The sequence below is a fragment of the Oryctolagus cuniculus genome, chromosome 10 (genome assembly GCF_964237555.1).
Source record: "Oryctolagus cuniculus chromosome 10, mOryCun1.1, whole genome shotgun sequence".
Taxonomy (NCBI): Eukaryota; Metazoa; Chordata; class Mammalia; order Lagomorpha; family Leporidae; genus Oryctolagus; species Oryctolagus cuniculus.
In genome coordinates, this window is record NC_091441.1 from 26,341,792 (window position 1) to 26,360,570 (window position 18,779).

Sequence of the window (18,779 nt, forward strand, 5' to 3'; positions counted from 1 at the left end):
ATTGAGAGACCAGGAAGCAGTCAGCTGGGCTTCACTCTTCAGATTGCAGTAAAGATATAGCTCAGAGACCTAGCATAGCAACACAGACCACCTGGATGGCATTTCGACTCTTGATCTTCTGCATTTTGGAACTTATTTTGTTACTTTTAATAAACCTGACATGTTGATAGGGTTTATATAAAGAAATAAATGAAGGGTAGATGATCTCATACCATCATCCTGATAGTAATCGATTTTCAACATTTTAAAATTAGTCTTTATCAATGTATAATGTGACTAATGAATATCTTGGAATGTTTTTAAATTACTGTTATATATGTATATATCTGGATATGTCATATGTATAGGTGTACATTGTATATATACATATATATGTAAAACTTTATTTATAATATGTAATTTCAAAAATAGTCATCCTACTGGCTCTTGCATTTATTCAAACAATGTAAATGTTGCTCATAAGCTTTTGTTATTTTTGCTTAAGAAGAATCATACAATTAATTAGCCTTGTAAATATACTTGAGCCTTTCAAATGTGCTTTTAGTCACACAAATAGAGAAGGCATTAGAGACTAATGAATCATTGGCTGATTCTCCCACTCACTTCATTAGAAACTTCTGTAAGACTCGGAGGTCACAGAGGACAATATGAAAACCCTGCATACAGACAGAATGTGTGTTTGGAAATGTAGTGGGGAAATTTTACTCTCTCCTTGACTGCCTGCTTTGTTTCCCTAAACTATGCTTTGTATTCATTTGTATTATCTAATTTACTATGTTAAAATCTTCTCATGTTTGTATACATGCCACTTACATTCAATGAGGATTAAATATTTTGTTCTGTTAAATAGCTTAACAATAATACTTCTCACTAGATCAGCTATAATAAAGGTATTAAAATATAATGTCATTTGGCCGGCACCGTGGTTCAATAGGCTAATCCTCCGCCTTGCGGCGCCGGCACACCCGGTTCTAGTCCCGGTCGGGGCACCAGATTCTGTCCCGGTTGCCCCTTTTCCAGGCCAGCACTCTGCTGTGGCCTGGGAGTGCAGTGGAGGATGGCCCAAGTGCTTGGGCCCTGCACCCGCATGGGAGACCAGGAGAAAGCACCTGGCTCCTGGCTTCAGATCGGTGCAGCGCTAGCTGTAGAGGCCATTTGGGTAGTGAACCAATGGAAGGAAGATATTTCTCTCTGTCTCTCCCTCTCACTATCTATAACTCTACCTTTAAAAAAAATAAAAAAAAAAAGAATCTGTGACTCTTGCAAATGAACTGCACCACCTAATTTCCAAAACACAGAGGAAGGGGGACTAAATTATGATTTCAGCAGAATTTTTTAAAAGTTGTTAACAGGAGGCCGGCGCCGCGGCTCACTAGGCTAATCCTCCGCCTAGCGGCGCCGGCACACCGGGTTCTAGTCCCGGTCGGGGCACCGGATTCTGTCCCGGTTGCCCCTCTTCCAGGCCAGCCCTCTGCTGTGGCCAGGGAGTGCAGTGGAGGATGGCCCAGGTGCTTGGGCCCTGCACCCCATGGGAGACCAGGAAAAGCACCTGGCTCCTGGCTCCTGCCATCGGATCAGCGCGGTGCGCCGGCCGCAGCGCGCCGGCCGCGGCGGCCATTGGAGGGTGAACCAACGGCAAAGGAAGACCTTTCTCTCTGTCTCTCTCTCTCACTGTCCACTCTGTCAAAAAAAAAATGTCATTATCAGGAATAAGACAAAAATTCCATAATATAACTTAATATTCAGTTTATATGCATATATCCCCAATTGTTTTAGAATGTCTATCATGACCCCTTTCTCTTCTACTTAACCAAGATAACAGTAAGGCTAAGTTCACTTGTTTTTATGGCTGTTTAAACTTTTAATAAAACAATCTTTTTCCCAATGTTCACTGCTTTGAAGAATTGACTTGAGTGTTGTTATAGGTGTCTAATATGAAAGATTTATTTGATTATTTTTCCTTGATTTGTTTTAATTGGTTGTTATTATGCATATATTTTCTGTTAAGCAGACATTAGTATTAAAGCCCTAATTGAATATAGGTTAATCATTGGAAGCAAAGATATGTAACAAGAGCTATTGGCTACCAAAATGAGATCATAGTAGGAGGCTTAAAAGGTTGTATAACAGGGTGCCCCACCATTGTTGCCGCAAAATTCAATCACTTGTTAAAATATGACCATTAGGCCTCTGAATTTTAAGGAGTATTTCCCCTTTTGCAATTGCAACTTGTCTTTAGGGTTATTCTTTGGCAAACTGTGAAAAAGTCTGTTTCCAACAAATATTCATCTAATGGTTTCAGCATTGACATATGTCCTTTGAATTCTCAGTCTTTCCATTGGAATTTCCAAAGTATAGTCAAATTTTATTATTTTTGTGTTAATATGTATATTTTTATTGTTTTATTTTTATTTGCATTACTATAAAGGGAACAGATTTCATATTCATAGGTACAGTTCCAAGAAGACAAGTATACATCCTTCCCTCCCATCTTCCTCCTTCCAACCTTTCCCCTTTTCTTCAACTCTAGCAAAGACAATTCTAATCCACTCTATAATCACAGGGTTAATTCACCACTAATCATAATATTCAAGAGGTAAAAAGCAGGAAAACCACAGTTTCACAAGGGCTACAAACAAGTCATATTACAAGATGTCCATTCCATTCCTTTATATTTTCTTTGTATTCTGTAATAACTGCCACATTTAAGAGAAAAAACAATATTTGTCTTTTGGGGATTGGCTTATTTCTCTAAGCACAATGGTTTCCAATTGCACCCATTTTGTTGCAAAAGACAGAATTTCATTCTTTTAGATGACTGAATAGTATTTCATAGAGTATATTTATATGTATATTAGTGAGCATTCATCTAAAAGGAGATCCACCTTTGATTCCTCTCATTTACATATTGAATCACTATAATTACATAGATTTTACTCATTCAAATGTTACAATAATTACACTTTATCCTCACTGTGATGCTCTATATTTCCCCAGTTTGATCAGTGCAAGGGTGCTGCACCTAGTTCCAATGTCTTTTTGATATAACTACTAAGCACTTTTTTGTTTTCTGGTATATTTATTGGTCTCAGTTAACATTATGTTTTCATCTAAACTAGTGGCTTTTAAAGCATGTTCACAAGTTTGGTGGCATTAGTCCCATCAAATGGAAAAGTTATAGCCCTCTTCCTGTTGGCTATGAGTTGACCTTGGCGATTCTTTTTTTTTTTTTTTTTTTTTTAACAGATAGAGAACAGAATGATGCTGTGTGATTTCCAGGAGCTGATCATTAAAAGAGGTTCCTGGATTTTTCTTCCTTGAGACGTATGCCTTCATAGTCCTGAGTCAACAAATGAGAAGTCTGATTATCCTGAAGCCACCAAGGTGTGAGAACCACAGGGAAAGGAAAGAGAACCCTTGCTGTCCTGGAGCCCTGCTGCTTAGATCTTTATAGCATTGCTTGCAGGCAGGTGAGGGAGCCTTTACCTGACCCCAGCTTCCAGGCTATGAGTTGTCCCAGCTGATATTGAGTGGAACACCAATGAGTTGCTGCTGCAAAGTTTGGGGAAAACTGCAGATTTGTGAGCATTATCAGTGTTTTTGTTTTGTAAACCAATACTAAGTTTTGCGTAGTTCATTATACAGCATAAACTAGAACAACCTGCAGTCAACTTTCTAAGGAACTCTGTTTTCTTTTAGTTGAAATGGTATTAGAAATAAGATTTGGATGTGATTCTCCCACTGCTACTGGGTACTTATGCTTCCAAACCTTTTCAAAAGCAGAGTGCAGAAATTTACTTAGAAAATGAGTTTTCTTTTATATTTCCAGTTACATTTACTTATGAAAGTGTTAAAACTACTTGTGTTTCATTTCCATACTTTTTTAACACCAAAAATTTTTGTTCATAATAATATACTTATTTGCTTCATCCAAGAATGACACAACTTAGTATACAATGTAGTAACACTGACACTGAAAATCCATTACTACTGATGTTACTACTAATAATACATCTATTGAGTTCATTAAAGATTTCTATGTAATTTATCTGCTTTTAGAACATCCTGTTAATGATGGACAATCACAGTACAAAGTTGATTTTTTTTTTTCTGAAACAAGAGTGGGAAACCTTTTTTCTCCCAAGAGCCATTTGGATATTTATCACAAGGTTAAATCATAAAGAATTATCAAACATCAGCATTCAAAATACCGATAACCATTGGGAAGGTGTTGCAACCCAGAGAGTTAAGCCACTGCTAGGGACACCCATGTCCAACATCAGAGTGCCAGTTGGTGCCCTAGTTACTCCACTTCCAATCCAACTTCCTGCTAATGTTTCTTGGGAGGCAGAAGATAATATCTACGTGCTTGGGTCCCTAATATTCATGTGCTGGGTTCAGCCTGGCCTAGCCTTGCCTGTTGTGTGCTTTTAGGAAATGAACCAGCAGATGCAAGATCAATCCTTCTCTCTTTTTCTCTCTCTGTCTCTCTGCCTTCCTCCCCTTCTCCATCTGTCAACCTACCTTTCAAGTAGATGAATGTAAGTAAATATACATTTTTCAAAATACCAAAAACCCAACAGAAAAATGAGCAAAATACGTCAATAGACTATTCACATGTGAGGAAGCACAAAGTATATGAGCATTTAAGGTAGCAATTATAACAATATGAAACACAATAAACAGCCATTAATTTCCAAGTGCTCATGTTGTGTCAAGTACGTACTATCCTAAGTGCTTTATATGTATTAATTTACTTAAATCTCACAGAAAGCCCTTTAGTTTGATATTATCATCTCCACTTTACCAATAAAGGATATAACAGATGAGATTATTATAAATGAACATAGATGTGCAAACTGATTTGTCATTTCTGAGGTTAACATTTTTCATCAACCATACATTTGTCTCATAACATAGTGTGTTCCCCAAATCATGAGACCTCTAATATCATAAAATGGGGGAAAAGTATGAATTGTTTCCACCTCCTAATAGCAACCTGTTAAATCCACTTACTACTTTTAAACATTAGGCATTTTTAAGAATTTCTCAGAAATACAGAATATCACATATGCTCAAATATGAAGGTACAAAAGTTTTCATGACAGCATTTCCTAACAGTAAAATCCTATAAGAATTTGAATGTATACCAGAAGTGGCCTAGTTAAATAAACCTATATATAATGAAAAAATGATATCCATATTAAATATGAAGCCCATATCTATGTAATGACTATGGAAAGATTGTAAAGATTTTTAAGGAACAAAGGCAATGTTCATATTCGTGAGAATAGTCTTCGCTCACTTGGATTGTTAGAATAAGTCACCATGTTGCATAAGTACACGAAGTTTCTGGAAGGTTATAAGAAACTTAACATTTGTCTCTGGAGAAGGAAGGAAAGTCTGAGGTAAAAGAGGCATTTGTTCTTCCTTACGCAGGGAATTTTTGCCATATGCAAACAATACTTTTGAGATTTTAAAAGAAAATACTGGAAGAAAATGTAGATGGAGAGACTGATCTGAAACAAAACCAACCTCAAGACAGATAATTAGTCACCCACCGGGCTGCACTGAAGGGAATCACACATCTTACAATGTTGTGTTTGTGTCTTAAAGCTAGACGCAACTTAAATTCTGAGGCTCTCTATTGACCTTTCATTTGCCAGTTCTCATGAGAACTTTCCCTAAAGGAAAGGTAACAGTGTATCTTATATTTGGCTTTATGATAGAGAAATCTGGAATTGTGAGGCGAGTCACAGAATGAATCTCAGTAATTGGAGCTATGGGGGTACTGTTTTTAAGTTCGAGAAATGCTTGGGAAACTCACGGATGTTTTTGTAGACAAGGAAGCCTTCTCAGTAGGCAGGATTCCACTACAGTGGGTTCACTTGCTAAAGCTTCCTCTCAGATATAAATCAACATAAAAAGGAGTTTTTACACAATTTCCCTGGAGACCAAGCTTGTTAAAATTGTTGTTCCCTAACCAAATGTATTTTAGAAGAACTGAAAGACTCATTCCACAGTTCTCTCTCAGCCCTTGGGAGAACTCAGTCTCCCACTGAGTTTTGAGCAACTTGTGGGACATATTAGCAGATGCTATCACAGGTCGGTCCTGGACCCAGTGCTGCTTAATGTCCTCCATAAGAGGACAGGCTCACCTACAGCACAGATGGTACCAAGTTGTTAGATACAACACAGCAGATTGGAGACAAGAACAGAATTCAGATTGTTAGTAAACTGGAAAGGTGAGGGAAAAAAATAAGCAGAGGAAGGAAGGTAAATACTAGAGCTACTGAAGGCATGGGCAAAGTAATGGTCAAACTCTGGATGAAGCACAATTTATTACGGTCAAGATTTAGCCAGATACCGCATTCTGTGACATGGAAGAAAACTGTTCTACCAAGAGCTTGTCAGGTAACACAGTGAGGTCTATTTTTATGTCTGGGTTGTAATATGTGCTTGGCAGGGTTTAAAAAACTCAGAAATGATGACTTGACATGGCTGAAAAATATGACCTTGGTAGCTATGCATTCCCTAACAACAGGGGAACATCCTGAGTGATACATCATTTGCAGATGTCATTATTATGTGAGCACTGTAGAGTGCATTTACACAAATCTAGATGGTATAGGTTGATCACTCTATGTGATCTCTTGACGCAATCAAGAAAAGAAGACAGGGTAAACATGAGATGTATGAGGATGTTGCTGTAAATATCATATGGCACTTTGAAACACAATTAAATGTTTCTAAAAATAAGAGTATACTTTAAAATTATGACAAAAAGTATAATGCACATAAGAAAATAACATTTATTGTTATTACCAAATATTACATGTTGTACATATATATGAGAATACTTCAGAAGTTCATGAAAAATGGCATTAAAAGCTAAGTTTATTTTGGTGTGAAAAATTCTGAAGCCAATGCACAATTTTTTTTCATAATATACATTTCCCATGAACTTTTTAAAGACTCCTCTTATATAAAGCATATGAAAATGCATTTCTGAAATTGCCTAGTAAGTTTGGGTGAATTAGTACATCACAAAGGCAGAACTTAACATATTGGGAGAGAATAAATCTTCTAAAGGATGGAGCCAGTAAAGAAAAATGAAATCAGTGAGAGAATCTTGAGGAATGCAATTTCTTGCCATAGCCAAATCCCAAAATGATCTTATTCTTGTTTAGCTTTGTAGCCACACCTTACAAATTTCTTTTACTGAATAATTACTATGCAGTAAGTACAATAAAGTTTCTTTTCCAAAATGAACTTGATGGTCTGTGGCATATCAAGCATTGTTTTGTTTGTTTTAAAAAAATCACTGGTTGGCTTGACATGCCATGTTTTATGTTTGCTTGTTCAGTAACTTTACCTATCCCTGTTACTTGGTCTAAGAGCAGGAGTTTACATTCTGGAGAGGAGAATGAAGTTGGAGTTTAGCATATCAAGCCCAGTTGGTAAAAGGATAGGCAGGTTGCTAATAAGAATTAGAAAAAAGCACACTGGGCATGTGTAACATGTGTATTATACATTGTTTAATTCTTAATTCACCCATGGGATTTGGTATTAACCCCATTTTACAGAATAGGAAAGAGAAAGTAAGCAATTTTTCCTAGATCAAACAGCTAGCACTCAATTGAATACTCACAGACAATGAGGTAGCATGAATTGGAACTCACCCATGGAAATACCAGGGCTAAAGCTCAGGAGATTCAGCTATTGGAAATGACCATTCAAAGCAGGAATTAGCTACTAAAAGCATATGCCCAATCCTTTGAGTGTTGGAGAACAAGTGAGAATCACAAGTAACTGGGAAAGAAATATGCCAGGCACTATAAATTTGTGCAAATGAATTCACAGCTGATACTTGCAATAGAATTACAGTACCTGCATGGGTCCTTTTAAATAACATCTCCAGATAGCATTTGCATTCTATGTTTGTGATAATTAGCCATTTTGAAAGGTAGTGTTGGTGGAGATAATTACACAACCACACAGATATTTATAGTTCCCTATACAATAATAGGTGAGCAGAACACTTCACTTTTCAATTAATGACTGTTTAAATGGTAGCCTGAACCACTGGATCAACTCTCTTGTTGAGATAATATGCCTTTGCAAAATAACTGCAGGAATGCAGAGAAATGCCCCTGGAAAGTGTGCAATAATGCCTAATAGTAGGAAATTTGGTTCACAATAACATGACCTAGGGTTGATGTGCATAAGCACAGGAGGTCTTCTTTCTTATTGCAATAGAGGGCTCTATAATCAACAAATATTTTTTGAGAATTGTGTTATATATTAAATGTTACTGGGGATACAATGATGAAAAAATAGTCATTATCCTTGAAGGGCTTACAATATATAACTGGAAATCTCAAACACTAGGGTAAGAAAAGTGTAATACAAAGTGATAAATACACACCCAGCATCCTCCCAGAGCAATCACTATGGATTGAGGGTAACATGGGAAGGAGCCCATAGACTGGGAAGAAAGAGATAAACAAAGTTAATCCAGGATGGAAAGTATGGAGAATATTTAGGTCACGGTGACCAGACAAGTCTGATTCAAAGGAAGGACTCGCAGTAGACAACAAAAGAACTTGCAAGTTGAGTGCTAACGTGGGTCTATGTTGAAAGTCTGGCCTCAATTCATTGAATACATTTATACAAAGATGATACAATAAAGCATTTTAGGAAGATGGTGGGGTTCTGAACACATAAAATAGTTCATTCCTGTAATTCTTTTTCCTCTTCCAATCTGGAAAAACAATGTACCTGAAATCTACATCTCAATGAAATGATCCCTTTTTGTTTTCTATATTTTCAGATTCCTTCCATGCCTCAAATGATTCTTCATAATCCAAGGAAAAATGAATTTATTAAGTAAGCTGTAATTATCACACTATTCTCCACCTCACATTCAGTGTTTATTTATTTATTTATTTATTTATTTATTTTGACAGGCAGAGTTAGACAGTGAGAGAGAGAGACACAGGCAGAAAGTTTTTCCTTCTGTTGGCTCACCCTCCAAATAGCCACTACAGCCGGTGCGCTGTGCCAATCCGAAGCCAGGAGCCAGGTGCTTCCTCCTGGTCTCCCATGCGGGTGCAGGGCCCAAGCACTTGGTCCATTCTCCACTGCCTTCCCGGGCCACAGCAGAGAGCTGGACTGGAAGAGGAGCAACCGGGACAGAATCCGGTTCCCCAATCGGGACTAGAACCTAGGGTGCCAGTGCCCCAGGTGGAGGATTAGCCTAGTGAGCCACGGTGCTGGCCCACATTCAGTTGTAATTTCAATTCATATCCATTTGTGCAAGAAAAACTGGCCCATCTACTAGTTTTATATTTTTTCATCTAAAACTACAAGTGAAGATATTAATTCGCTTGGTAAATTCTCTTGTTTAATTTTTTAAACAGCTGTAGGCCATATAACTCATAACAGCTATGTTAGACCTCCAGGAATGAATTACAGCCACCCATTTATTCAGGCTGAATATCTATGAATAATGATTTTCTTCTACAGCAATTATTGTTGAAATTGGATAGGAGGAAACTGATTTCAAGTAACAAGTTGATTAGTGGGAAGATGTATCTAAAACATATAGCCAGTGTCTGGCTCAGAATAAGAGGCTACGGACACAACCCTGACCATTTGGCTCGTCCGTAGGCTGTAACTCTCAGACTCCTTGGATTATAGATATACCTCTGCTCCACTTTGGAACCCAGATAATCTGAAAAGCTAAATCACCAGCATCCACTGGAAGTGTAGCACTAGCCTCCTGATCCAGAGACAGAAATTCCCAAAAGGACTCTGAGTGACCCCATGTGGATGGTCTTATAGGAAGTGAAACCCAATGTTTTGCTGGACCGCTTTAGATCACCAATAAAAACATAAGGATATAATCAAAAGAGAGAATCTTATACTGAAATTTATCTTAGGAATGAAAAAATCTTAAACAGCTCTGAACGTTGTAATCAGTATTTTTTTGTTTGTTTCTACTATTGTTTTGGAAAAGGAATATACTAATAAACAGGGAGAATCAGGAGCTAGGACAAGAGACAGAGATACAGCAGTCCAGCCACACAGTGTGGGTGATTCTCCCACACCAGGAAACATCTTACAGGTGGCACTTCGAGGCTGAGTGCTAAGTCCAAAAGGCGCTGTCTCTGCGTGACCCAAGTCCCTAAGAGTAACTCTGGGCCAAGTTTTACAAAGACCATCAACAAGGTTGGAAATACTGAGGACCCAAAGGCAAAAACCCAGAAAAAAATGTTAGGAAGTAATTTACTTAGAAGCATGGTTAGAGAAACCAGAAGACAGCAGAGAGGACTGATATCAGTAGGCTGTAGACAACAATAGAAGCAGCTGAATTACAAGGATGGCAAGAGAGGGCTCAAAAGAAAAATTCACCGAGAGCATCATGTTACATCTTAATCACCCAACAACCTCCAATCCTTTATCTTTCACTGTCTCTCTTTGACACGCCTTTTAGCATCCCATCGAGTGTTTCCTAAGCCCGTTCTGTTGTGAATTTTCACAATCAAGTTCTAATTTTAAGTCTTAAAAACAAATGGTGATTTTACAAAGAGGAACTTGTCTTCCTATAGTCAATTGAGAATAGAAATACACTGTGTACATAGCAAGCTATTTCTCCAAATGCTATATAAAATCAGGTGCCTAAAAATATATTCTATCATTTTCAAGCATGTCAAGCGGTTATAACATGTCAGATTGTTACTTTGAAAATGATTGTGATATCAAAAATGAAAGATTAGGATTCCAGGTGGAAAAGAGGCAGTGATGGCCAGGGGAGATTTTGATCTATAAAAGATAGTATCTCCATATTAATAGCCTCAAGAGAGAAAAGCCAGAAAGAAAAGCCATGGGCAAAAAAACCCACTTGATATGGAACAGATTTTGATCTGAACTAAAAGGCTTTTCAGAGTTTTAGATGTCAAATCAACATCTCTTTAACCCTGAAAATGTAGGAACAGACTGTAATTGATTAATTCAACCATTTCAAATGGCAAACATCCCTAGGAGAACTTTTCTAATAGGGCAAAGAGAAACAGGGAGCCATAAAGTCTTAACAGTGTATTTCTAGAAGTACATAGTGAAGAAAAGAGAAGCGAAAATTAAGACACAGAACATGCCAGCAATCCAACTCACCAAATGCTGTCAGCATCCCTCATCCCAGCAAGAAAAAATAAAGGGATCCTGGTAAACAGAAAGAGGAAAATGCTTGTGAGTCAGAATGCACTGTCTTTGAGATTTAAGGGAAACATTCTCCCTGGGGCATCATCATTGCTCCTCTTAATGTGGACTAAAGATATTCAAGGGAAATAACCCACCTGCTTTATATTTTTCTGTGCCAAAGTCTGGCTTATTTAAGACACAATGGTTTTTGTTGATTGTTTTGTTGTTATTTTTGTTTCTTGTTTTTAGGTTTAATATTTATTCATTTATTTGGAAGGTAGGACTTTATATAAAGAGCCAGAGACAGAGAGAGCAAGATCTTCCATCCACTGGTTCACCCCACAGATGGGAGCAACAGCCATGGCTGAGCCAGGCCAAAGCCAGAAGCTTCATCCTCATGGGTGGCAGGGACCCCAAACACTTGGGCCATCTTTCAATACTTTTCTCAGGCCATCAGCAGGGAGCTGGATTGGAAGTGGAGTAGCTGGGACATGAACTGACACCTATATGGGATGTGCGAGGGGTGGTTTTACCCTGTATGCTGCAATGCCAGCCTGATTTTTACTTTTAATTTTAGGAAATCAAGTGTAAACATAGTTATGGGACCTCTAGGTATGGTACTTTGTATTCATTTAAACATGTCAGCTTATGGATAAGTCAAGATGAGCTACAAAGGGGAAATTTATTAGTTCAAGAATGGACAACTTCAGATGACAGTGTAATTTCTGCTGTTAATTTCTGATGCTGGGTGGCTGAGACAATTTACACAACTCTCTATTCTTATCTATCTCCTAGACTGCAAAGGAGGAATAATTTTCCCAGCCCCAACCTTATAACCATACAATATGACTTAATAAGATAATGGTTCTTAAGGGATTTCAATAACCTGAAAGAGAGAAGCAATAAAACATATCTTATTATCATCAACATATGCATTTTAGAATAATTATTTTAATGGCTCAATTTTCTCCCATAATAATGAGGATTACAATCTTGGCTAATTTAACTGGGGAGTGTCTTTCATGCTTCAGTTACTATACATAAGAACCAAATAAAAGACATTTTTCCTTTCTTCCTTTTTCTCTCTCCTTAGCTTCTTCTCCTTCCTTCCTTTAGTTGCTAAGGCTATTTTTATCATTTGCTCCCTCTCTTGGGGAAAGGGCATTTTTGCATCCTATAACCATGTACCTGCTGAAGTAACTTTATACAAATTTTATGTGTCTTAAGCTCCTGTGGTTCGCCCCTATGCAGACTTCCACTGCTTGCTCTCAGTGACTCCAAGACACTGCTGTGATGCGGCCTCTCCCCTCACCCTGCTCTCATGTGCTGTCTGTGCTGGTGAACATACATTCAGAACAGCATCTGTGGAGCTTATTTTTATCCAGCTTGGCTTTGAAGGAAGGAAAAAGAACACAGCCGTGGAAAACAGAGGGTCTAGCTGTGCCATTGAAAGAGCCAGAGCTTTGAAGTACTGAAAATAATAATATGTTTTTATGTGTGATTTTCAGAAAGTGGTGAAAAACTCCCCTAAGAATTTTGGAATATTCAAAGGCAAAATGATTGCTGACATGATAAGGAGTCCAGTACAAATTGTGGCATTCACATGGTTCTTTCTCATGATGGAGTTGATACTGATGTTCGGGAAATAATCTAGCCTAAAAGAAATGGGTTTATTGGAGTCAAGATGTTCTGTGGTTGATGAATTCTTGGCCTATGACAGGAAGTCACTCAAGGATTAGTAGCAGTGAGCTCCAGTTATTCCTTGCTGCTGACTTTGTCTATTCTTGGACATTTTGTTCAGCAAACACTTAGTGAGCACATCTTACGTGCCAGACAAAATGCTAGGAACCTAAAGAACAGTAGATTTCCTTTCCCTGTTCCAGTCACTGGATAAAATTCTTATTCATATACTTTTTTAAAGATATTTTATAAATTTAGTAAATAAATTATGTGAGGCTTATATAAAAGAACTCTGGTGGCCAATCTTAGTGGACAAATAAATATAACATTTCTTCAAAACATGGCAAAGAAGTAAAGTATGCATTCATAAAACTACAGTGAAGAATTAATGTAAGTGCTACATTGGAAATACAAAATAGTAATTCAATGGTAGTTCCAGAGAATTAAGAGATAGCTTGCAGCTAAGAAAGAATGCCCCATGAAATAGGTATTTTTGTCTCTCCATTGAAATACAGACATATGATTTAATCTGAGAGAAAGGTAGTGTAGAGAAATCCACAAAGAGAAATTCATGACAAATATATAGACAAGAATGTATAATACAGAATTCAGCAATAACATACGGGCAGCTTGTATTGTCTTATGTGTTTCATAACAGGAACAATGGAGAAGTCTGAAAACAGTGCATTGTTTTAAATAACGAATCTCAACTCAGTTTAACGGAAACAAATGGGGCCACATATGCTGGATTGACTCTTCTCAACTCTTGAGTCTCTCCTCAGATACCCTGTTTGGTTCCAGTTGTTCTGTTATTCTCTTTTTTGTTCCATAATATTTTGTAAATGAAAAATGACTGTGATACATTTACTTTTTTGCTTTTTATTGTCTTCCTCTTCCTTTTACATTAAAATCCATAGGGACAGAAATACAATCTTTTGTTGATCATTCTGTAACAAGCATGTAGGGAACACTCAACAAATGCACGTTGTATATTTACTAAAAAAATTCTTCCAAGTGATATTTTCAGAACTTTTTCATGATGATCAGGTAGACTGAGGAGAGGGAAGAACTTGAGTCTGCAGGGGCAGAAATTCTGGTCATATACAGAAGAATATACACATGATCAAGGAGGAGAGCTGAGACAGGAACAGAACAGTGGGTTTCGGAAAAGGAGAATCAATCAAAATTATATTTAGAGAGCAAATAAATGAGAATAAGGATATCTCAAACTTCATATTTGAGGGTTTAGGAAGATAGAGATCTCATTGGGGAAGAATGGAGAAAGTCAGAACAGGGGATTATTTGGGGAATAAGACAGTAAGTGTGTAAGACATATTGAGTATTAGATACCAAGAGAATACACGGGGGACATACTCAGCAGGAGCAGGAAACTCCAGACTGAGGCTGTGACGTTGGGTAGGTCTGGAGATACAGATCAGAGGTCATCTGATCTGAGATTGTGCAGCCTAATGGATGATATCACCAAGAGTGAGAAAAAGAGAACTGAGCAGAGAGTAGCAGCCAAGACAATGGGGAATGTCTACACCAAAAAACTGGGAAGAAGGATAAGAGCAACAAAAGGGATAGAGCTCACAAACTCCAAGAATTATAATAATCTGGGCCCATTTTAGTCATCTACACTTTGTAATAACTTGCAATGATAATAGCATCTAAAACCCCACCCGTCGGGCCCTGATGGCTACTGTTTACTTTTAGTCACATTTTAGAGATACCAACTGCAAGTCCAAACATCTGCATCATGGTAGTTGAACCAACAGTTGGTTTGGGGACTCTTGGATTCTCCATAACCACTATTGGCCTTCCAAAGTCATTCTGTGAGAAATAGATAATCTCAAAAAAACTCTAAGTTTGTTGTGTAACTCCCAAGAGGAACAAAAATAAAGTTGCCTCGAGTATCAGTCTCACAACTTGATTACCCTTTCTGTTGAGCCAATAGGTGGACAGTCTGCAGTTGCACTGGAGTACAGGGAGGTGCAGCCTTAGCTAAAGAGGCCCAGTGGGCTATGAGAAGAAGGAGCAATCCCTTCCTGTGTAATGATCTGTGCACTTGGTAGCTGACAGGGGTAAGTTGGCCTTATTGACCATCTTCCCTCAGAGATTGACTAAAATCAACTTGCCTGGGCATGCACATGTCTTTTAATTGAGCTCTTACTAGTAAGATAGCATCCTGTGGACAAGAGGTTAGAGCAAAGGTCACCTGTGGCCCATTCTCACTGACTTCTCAGATGAGTCAGTTATTTTGGTTGCTCCTTACTTCCTCTACCTATAATAATGAACTCCCAGGATAGGGGCACTAATAAGTCACTTAAGCTTGATCATCTAGGAACGTGGAAAGGATTTTCATGGGGGGGACTGACAGTGGTAAATGAAATATACCAGGTTGTGGTCTTTCTTGAAGGCAGCCCTAGAAACTATGGAGACCCCTCCCAGTTCCTTCTAGAATGTTCATTTTTTACAGACTGATAAATCTTTAGAAATCCTTCTTAGTAATTAGGAAGTTAATAAATCAAATTGACAGTGTTAATCAATACATGAAGCTACAGTAGCGACCTCATATTTGAAACAAGGGGAATTTCAGCAGTAAATCTTTTGCAGTATTTTGGAGCTCTGTTCCAAACTACAATGATAGTTCACAGTCTTGTCAAAGACTACAATCAATTATTTCATAGATTTCACTGGTATAATTCCTGGGATAGTACAATGTTAGCCTGTAATCAGAGAGTTTCAATAGCTAATCAGAGGTTATAATTGAAGAAAATCAAAGTAAGGCTTGCTTTTGACAAGGAATGATACTTTGCTCTTGAGTTTAAAGAGGTGATGCAAATACTTTAGAAAAGTTTATAGCACCACTTTTGAAAGAAACTTAGAAAATATTAACTTATTATTCTTGAGACAACTTCCAATGGAAGCACAGGAGAAAGCAGTTACTGGGTGGTATAGTATATAGATTCAGCACAGCAAATGCTATAAGCTACTTTTCTTTCTTAAAAGAGGTCCTTTATTTCACTTTCATGCAAGCATTTTTGAAATAATAATTAAGCTACCGACCCCACACTGGAATAAAACCCCTGGGCTGGAGGTCAAGCTATGCCAGCAATGGTTCTGGCTGGCAGTGGTAGCTTAAATTACTTTCGCTTTCTGTAAACTGAGGTGGTTGTTCTAGCACAGGTCCTCAACCATGGCACTACTCACATTTTAGCCTGGGAAATTCTTAGTTATGGTTGGCTGTCTTGTGACTTGGAGAATGTTTAGCAAATCTGAATTCTGCCCACTAGATGTAAGTGGTAAACCCTTTCAGAGTTACAACAACCAAAAATATCCCTAGGTCTCCAACTTTTCCAAATATCCCTTAAGAAGATGGAGGGCAGGAATAAACTTGAGTGAAGAACCAGTGCTTTATAAAACATCAAAAAACTTGCCCTATCATCTCATTTTTTTTCTCTTGTATTAACACTGCACACTGGGGGATGTGATCCTTCATCAAGTCATTAACTGAAGTCCCCAGAACTCAGGACTACACTTGGTTTGAGCCAAAAACTACCTATATGATATCTGTCACAAGTTGATTTTATACTTTTGCTCTTCCTTATGGTTGTATTTGCTCAAAACTTTGCTGCTACAAAATCTGTTTTTCTCTATTGTTGGCTTTATTGTTGTAGTCTGTTAAAGTGGAACCTTGCAACTGATTAGATGTCCTGGAGTGTTGATCTCTGGGAGACAGCTTCTATTCATTGTTTTGCTTTTCATTTAGAGTCACTCGGAAGACTCATCTTCCAAAAGAGCTTAAGGTTCAAGGAATCTTTTACCATGTCCTGACTAGAAATGATAAATCTCTGGGAAACTTCACTGGAAAAATATATTAAAAGTACATGTCAATTTTCAACAATTTGTGTCTTTTCTGTTGATGGCTTGAAGTAAGAAAAAGAAATGTGGGAAGCAATGGAATGTGGATAATCATGTGGTGTTTTAAAATGGTAGTTTTATCATTTATCCATTAAATGTTTCTTTCACTTGTTTGATAATCACTGAACTATACATGGTGCTAAGTCCTTGTTTCAAAACAGTATGTTTCCCAAAATAATTAAAATTGGGGGTTCAAACAGGTATTTATGCACCTGTGTTCATAGTATTCACAATAGCTGTAGGTGGAAACAACTTGTATGTCCATTGACAGGTGAGTAGATGAACAGAATGTTTTATACACACACACACACACACACACACAATAATGGAACATTATTCATCCTTCAAAAGAAATGAAATGTGGGGCTGGTGCTGTGGCACAATGGGTTAAGCCTCTGCCTGCCGCACCGGCACCCTATATGGGCACTGGTTCTAGTCCCAGCTGTTCCTTTTATGATCTAGCTCTTTGCTATGCCCTGGGAAAGCAGAAGATGGCCCAAGTTCTTGGGCCCCTGCACCCACTTGGGAGACCGGGAAGAAACTCCTGGCTCCTGTCTTCAGATCTGCACAGCTCTGGCTGTTGCAGCCATTTGTAGAGTGAACCAGTGGATAGAAACCTTTCTCTCTGTCTCTCCCTCTCAGTGTCTCTAACTCTACCTCTCAAATAAATCTTAAAAAAAAGGAGGGATATGTACATATGCACTACACCATGGATAAATTTTGAAACCATTATACTATGGGAAATAAGCTAGAAACAGAAGAACAAAGGTTGTATTATTGCACATCAAGTAGCTCCCAGAAGCAAATTTATAGAGACAGAAAGTGGAATAGAAGTTATCAAAGGCTGTGAGTAGGAGGGGATGGGGAGCTGTTCAATGGGTATAGGATTTCAGCTTGGAATGATGAAAATGTTCTAGACAGGGTTGTGATGGTTATAAAACATTGTGAATATACTCAGTGCCACTGAACTATAGACTTAAAAGGGGTTTAAATGGTGAATTAAATGATTTAGACATTTTACAATAAACAAGTACAAAATCAAACTGTAAAACCAAATCTAGGATAATTTTTTTCTCTGAAAGTGTATAAAATAAAAAGAGGTTGAATATAAATGAGATAAGCACAATAAACTGTTCCAGGAGCAACAAAGAAGGGGATTAACAGTCTCTGCTATAATTCAGTGCAAACATAGATCAAAGTTAGGAGATTCTAAGATTTTTATAATCAATTAATACTTTGCATGTATCATTTTCTTAATGACAGCCTGGTGCATGGTGACCAAGGCTGTTCTTAGACACTGACACAGAGAACCTGAAAGCCCAGAAAGGCAGTACCTACAGCTGAAGCCCAGAGCCAGGTACAGAAAACTCTAGAAATGTGGGCAAGTGGAACAAGGAACAAATTCAAGTCACCTTGGATACCAGTATGTAGATTGCATTTATGGACGCATTGTGCTGTTGTGTTCATAGCTGTCACAGAAGATGCCAGTTCATACAGTCTGAATAAACTAATCATTCCAGGTTTGAGCTTTATTAACCAGCTGTGCCATACAATGTTACCTGAGACACAGTGGTTAATTTGGTTGTGTTTCTGGAGAAGAAACTACTGAATATTAAGGATAAATTCAAGTTTTCAGACAAAGAGGCAAAAAGATACTTCAGGCCCAGGAGACTATGTGAGAGAAGTGATTGAACTATGAAAGCATGCAGGGAAGACCACCGTCACTGTACCTTAGCCACTGTGCATGGGGAGGGAAGAGGGGGAGGAGAGAGGGGGAAATGAGCATGTGATGCTAGGGTGGTGACAAAACTTGAAGCTAAGCTAATTACAAGTTGTAAGATGTCACCCTTTGCTTTTTATCCTTTAATTTATTTATTTGAAAGGCATAGTTAGAGAGAAAGAGAGAGAGAGAGGTCTTTCATCTGTTGTTTAACTCCCAAAATGCCTCAATGGCCACGGCTGGGCCAGGTCAA